Source organism: Mya arenaria, chromosome 8 (assembly GCF_026914265.1).
Source record: "Mya arenaria isolate MELC-2E11 chromosome 8, ASM2691426v1".
NCBI classification, from domain to species: Eukaryota; Metazoa; Mollusca; class Bivalvia; order Myida; family Myidae; genus Mya; species Mya arenaria.
The window spans coordinates 67645701-67651753 of record NC_069129.1 but is presented as its reverse complement, the minus strand read 5'-3'; positions in this window follow the sequence as shown (position 1 = coordinate 67651753).

Sequence of the window (6053 nt, the reverse complement as noted above, 5' to 3'; positions counted from 1 at the left end):
CTCAACAGTAAGATCAGCTTGCCCAGAGACAGTCATATGTTCCCCATTAACAGTCTTTAGACCATTCGGAGCCGAACTAATTTGAAAAGAGCGTGCATTACCAATTTCTGCGAACTTCGTGGTTGGGATCAGGGATGTTGTTGCACCGCAGTCAATCAAAAGATCAATCGACACTGAACCAACCTTACATGAAACATAAACACAATTATCATAACGATTAAAGTATGTACCAGAACGCGCTCTATGAACTTAGGCCTATTTTGTGACATTGTCGTTGACTCGTGGCCCTCTGAGCCAGCGCAATCTAGTTCTCCGGAACATGTGATGAGTTAGTTTTGTAGTGGTTTCTGTACTGGTCATATCATGGGGTGAATGTTTTGTTTTTGCATCTGAGTACCGTTGTAAATTCGTTCGAAACTAACGCGATCTTTGGTTTTCATTTCGAGGGCATGTGGCCTACAGATGATCAGATGAATTGCACCCGTAGCACGTGCGATTATTCTGGTGTTGTGCTGCAAAGTTGCGGCTGTCTTGTGATTCTAATTTATCTAAGCGAGTCTCGATGCGCCTCAAAGTTGTATCTAAGTCAGGTTTTGGTGTTTTACTCGTTTCGTATGCTGTTATGTCGGAGAAATGATTGCCTAGAATAGACTCATAATGTTCAATTACGCTGACTGCTTGACCGACGGTAATGCAATCATGATACATGCATCTACTACGCATTTCGAGTGATATCAGCTTGTAAAGCTGGTTTAGGGCTAGTCGCTCTTGTGAATGGTGGTCAAGGTCGGAGTATGCTTTCTGACATAGTTGACAAATGTCGTCGGCTAACGACGCGATGCTCTCTGATTTTTGTCGCTTTCGATTTTCTAGTTTGTTCAACCCAAGACATAGATGTTTGCCGCTACTACCAAATCGGAGTGTCAGTCGTTCGGCCAATATATCATAATTTCGGCGCTCAATTTCAGTTAGACTAGCGTATAAATTACGCGCCGTTCCTCTTAAACTAGCGGCGAACATTAGTACTTTAGTCCTATTGTCCCACATTGATAATTCGGCACAATCACCAAAATGTGATGTGTATCTTTCAAATGCGTAGGAGCCATCGTATGGATCGGGTTTGATCTTGTATACTGGCCCGTTGTTTATTTGTTGCCGGAAGTGATCACCATGGTTATCATTGTAGTTGAAGTTCTGATTGGGCCCACACCGGTTATTTGTTCGACTAGACGTTTCGACAATAGGGGTGGCATATTTGTAGTGCGTCGGTCTCCTTTTAAGAGGCTAGGTGACCACTGTCTATACGTGTTATTAGTCCTGACATGACTTTAGTGGTTGTTTGCGTGACTAACAGAGGGGCTAGTTTGCGAAGTGTTGGTCTGTTCAGCTCTGTAACGTACATGACGCATGTCGTGCCGTTATGAACCGGCCGTATCTACTACATGTTTAGGAGAAGAATCATGAGTGGTGTGTGTAGAAATATCAGGTTCATGCTGATACTCGTCGACTGTCTCTGTTTCTGATGGCGTGTACCAGTCATTTGCCCTGTTATGTGTTATATTAAATGTAATTTCTTGATCAGGCGATGTCATATTTAATAGTACATATGGATTGACAGGATTTAATTTTTTTTATATGTGATGAATAATATAAAAACGAACTTTGTGATAACAGTTTTGTATTTTAATTTTAATATCACTAAATCTATGGGGTTGTCTTTGGATGGGTATTGTACTATTAACAGCCAAAGATCCCACTTCTGACACCAAAAGTTGTAAGCACCCGAGGTCGGTTTAATACACATGTCAGGGATGCCGTTCCGTGTTCGGGTGTTTAACAATTTGATATACAGGCTTTTACGCACAAGGTCTAGACTTCGTTTCTCTAATGTTGATGTTGATGGTGAGGGGCGTCTAGACCCTAGGTGTACAAACCGTGATAAGGCTCAGAGCTTCATTCTTGTTACCTTCGGCAGGGTAACAAATATCGTGACTCAGTTACATACAGCCTATTAAAACATGAATAAATCTGACGCGAGAGGAACTATTATGTTTATTTACTCGTTTACTTCTACTTCAACAGTCATAAATGCGATACATAAATGACGTGCGCGCGCACCAGCTGCGACCATTTGCTTGTTTTAAAAGTTTATATTTAATAATGTTTATTTTTTTAATATCAAGTAGACAACTAATTTACTTGGTTAATATTTACTATACTGTATAATAATAACTTATGCTTAATAAATACTCTTAATGACCATTCGGAATACGGATGCCAGCAGAAAGATAGGTTAAAGAAATAAAGTTCATTATTATGGTTTTGTAGATTCAAAATGTCGTGGTCATTGAACTTAGCAACTGGTACAGAGACTGATGCGCTCTCAATTATATACTGATTGGATGCTGGCAAGTATGCTAGCGTCCTGGTAACTAATCAAAAGCCTTCTTTCAGAATCCAGCAATACTGGGAAAACTGAATGTGTGTTTTGGTTAGCGGAAGCATTCCTCAAATAGAACAACAGACTAGTGAAAGTGATAAAACAAAAATGTTGCAAGAAGCGAGCTTAATTCATATTATTAAAGGCGCATTAACAACAATAATTCAAAGGCTATGATAACGTTAAACACATGGATATACACATATCAAAAGTGCCAGACTTTCACCAGGCTTCCGCACAATGAGATTACAAGTAGTACGCAACAGGATCAACAATATCAGAAATATACTGCATTAAATAAAGTATGTCTATATTTTAACCAAGACATAAACTAACAATTAATGACAGTTTAAACAATTCATTAAACTCTGGTCAGTAAAACAAAATTTATACTCATCTTCTGAAATCAGTGCGCTGTAAACAACAGTTGAAATGGCGGAAGCTGTCAAAATAATAGACTTTTGCCAGCATTGCCGGCGACTGAAATTCTGGCTTAGTAATACAATTTATGCAAGGAAAAATAGACAAATTCAATAACGAGGAGTGTGTTTAAGATTTACATATAGAAAAGTGCAGTGAATAGTAATAGTAATATACAGAGAAAGGTAATGATTGTATAAGTAAATGATTTCGGACAATCATTATTACATTATTATACTTATGATCACACAGTTTTCAACCTTTTATTTTATAATGCAGACTGTGTGTGATGTTCATTGTGTTTTAACAATGACTGCATTGTAACTAAATAATAGTGCTTCTTTTGATTTTAAACTTTGTCATTAAACTTGAAATGTAATAGGACACTACATTTCTTGAGAGTTTACCAACAAAATTACTTCCTTGGACAAAAAACAGTGAGAAATAGCAAAATGCACTGCACTTTACCCTGTAAAATCGTTGACATTTCAAATCGTTTCAATTTCCCATGCACATGTAACTTTTGTTAATTTAGAACAACTCATGGCCATTCCTTTGTGGAACTACATTCTTCATTTTTTTTTAAATTTACTCGTATAAACCTCTAAAAATGAAAAATAAGAATCCGTAAATCCATATTCCACTCATTGGCACTATCACGGAAGACGCGTTGGAGCATTTTCAACACATAACAAAATGTTATGGCTCCAATAATTACCCGTCGTGAATATCTAGATGTGATTGAAATTTAAATTCAGCAAAGAATCTATACGTTAATGCTCTACTTGAACTTTGTGTATCTGCATTCCATTCTTGCTTATATTGGTCACTTATTCCTTGTTTAAAATGATATAAAAACAAATTCACATTTCCTAAGGTCTGGAATAACCAAGCATCGTTAAGTCCTAATCGTGGTAATATATTTCTAACATGCTTTGCCCGAGATGGCTTATTTGGATATATATCTAGGTCAGTTAACATCATAGTATATAGAAGTTTAGCATACTTTATAGCTGATGAACATAGAGTCTTAGTCCAATATATAATTACATAGTTCTTTTTGTACATGTAATCTTGCCCAATTCACCATTAACAAAGACATTTTGTGTCTGCAATTTGACTTCAAGTATTGCTTATAAACTCTAAGATATAATCTCTCTAAGACTAATGCATTAGAATATCCCCATATTTCACTCCCATAACATATCACGTGGTCGATAAGTTTATAAAAAAAATCTAACCTGTGACTTACAAGATATGACTTCATCGTGTAAATTGCTTTCAAGTCTTGACAGGCTATATTTAACGGTCGTATTAAATATCCTCCTGTGGTAAACACAATTCCCAGATAATAAAAGTATTCACCAATTTCAATTTCTTCATTATTATAAGTGAACATAATATTACCTAATCTCCGTCCTCCTTTCTAAAATATCATGATTTTAGTTTTACTAACATTTGCTTTAGCTTTCATCTATCACCATACTCTTCCCGTATAGATAAATCATTTTGCAGTCCCTTTTCTGTTAAAGAAAAAAATACATACATCATATGAAATAATATATAATTTTAATAATATCAATGCCATCATGGCCTTTCATGTTCAAAGTTTATTCCAAGTCATTTAGGTGCAAAGTAAATACAAATGGGGAAAATTGAAGACTAAATCATACTTCGTTAATTCAGCACATAATTCATACTACGATATCAAATACGATAATAAAAATTGGAGACGAAAATCTTACGCATGGCTGTAACGAAATGTTTATTGCATTGAAGCCGTCCATGTCTGCTCATCTAATCACGTGTTTAAAAAGAATCCTTATGAATGTATTGGTGTAGACATCAATAATGGTTGATATTTCGAGAGAGCTACACTTAATTTGATATTGGCAACTGGAAGGGCTGAAAAAAGGCAGGATTAATCTTAATATGTTTCTTGTCCACAACCAGGACCTTCAAAACAATATTTTAGTGAAATGAAATTGTAATATTTCACTCAAGGTTAGAGGCTAAGATTAAAGTAATATGCTTAAATTTTGAATGTAACTGTGTCAAAATGTTGATGTATTTCTATGCTATTATTGTTTAGAAAAAATATTCAGCTAGAACCATTGTTGAGAAAAAAACTAAAACTCAAAATGTGTCTATATTACAAAATGCCTCGACATGCTGCGCTGTCATAAACACCAATATCAACTTATACCTTCATGAAAGATATCATGAGTGAATGACAAATAGTTTTGAAGATATAAGCAACGCAAGTTAAACATTATTTATTTTATTTTATTTAGATCAATCTCAAGTATGGTATTCCTCATTGAGGACGAACTTCCGAAAATAATTGAATTATTTTAACAATTAATTAATCAAAAAACCTCATCAATTTTTCACTTTCTTGTCCTCCTTTGTATTCCATGGAAACTGCAAGTTTCCAAGGTTACTGCATTTCCATGGACAAAGACAAATCTTCCCGCCTCTGCAGCCGTATTTTTAAGCCAAATTGATAACTCCATTACAAAATAATTAAACATATATCCAGTTAGGAATCACAGAGAAACTATTTAATATATGCATGAAGGTATTGAATAGGATATTTAATTCACCGTTTCAATGGCAAACCCCAAAACAAATCTCCTCAGCTATTTGATGCCAAGTGTTGTTTCTTTATTTGTAACTTTGACACTGAAGCTTAACTTTACATTTCCCTGGTTTCCTTAACAATTACCATTTCTTCAAGCATTAAATCTACACTATAACTTATTTTCCTTTTTTTGTCAGCTATTTTGGAAGAGGAATACTGCATTAATTGACAGCGAGTAACGATTTAACACCGGTGTTCAGGATTAAACGCTGGAGTTATTTAACGGCATCGTTAAGTATGTTTGAGCAACAGAATTTTACGCCTAGGATGAGTTTAATGAACTGTTAAATAACGTAGCTTAAATTTAGCCGAGGTTTAAAAAAAAAAAATGGCACTAGGAACCTATAGAACGGGTTCCATTTTACTGTTTCCTGTGCATGTTTAGTTGCCAGTTAGGACTCTTATGTATACACAATATTATAAAGAGCACGTTAAGTTCGGGCTTTGGAGAGTATGTCGGAGTAGTGTGGCGGCCGCGGATTGTGAAACGCGATGTGGACTATATTCGGCTTAAGTTGTCCGGCGGCCTCCAGGGCACCCTACCGTCGC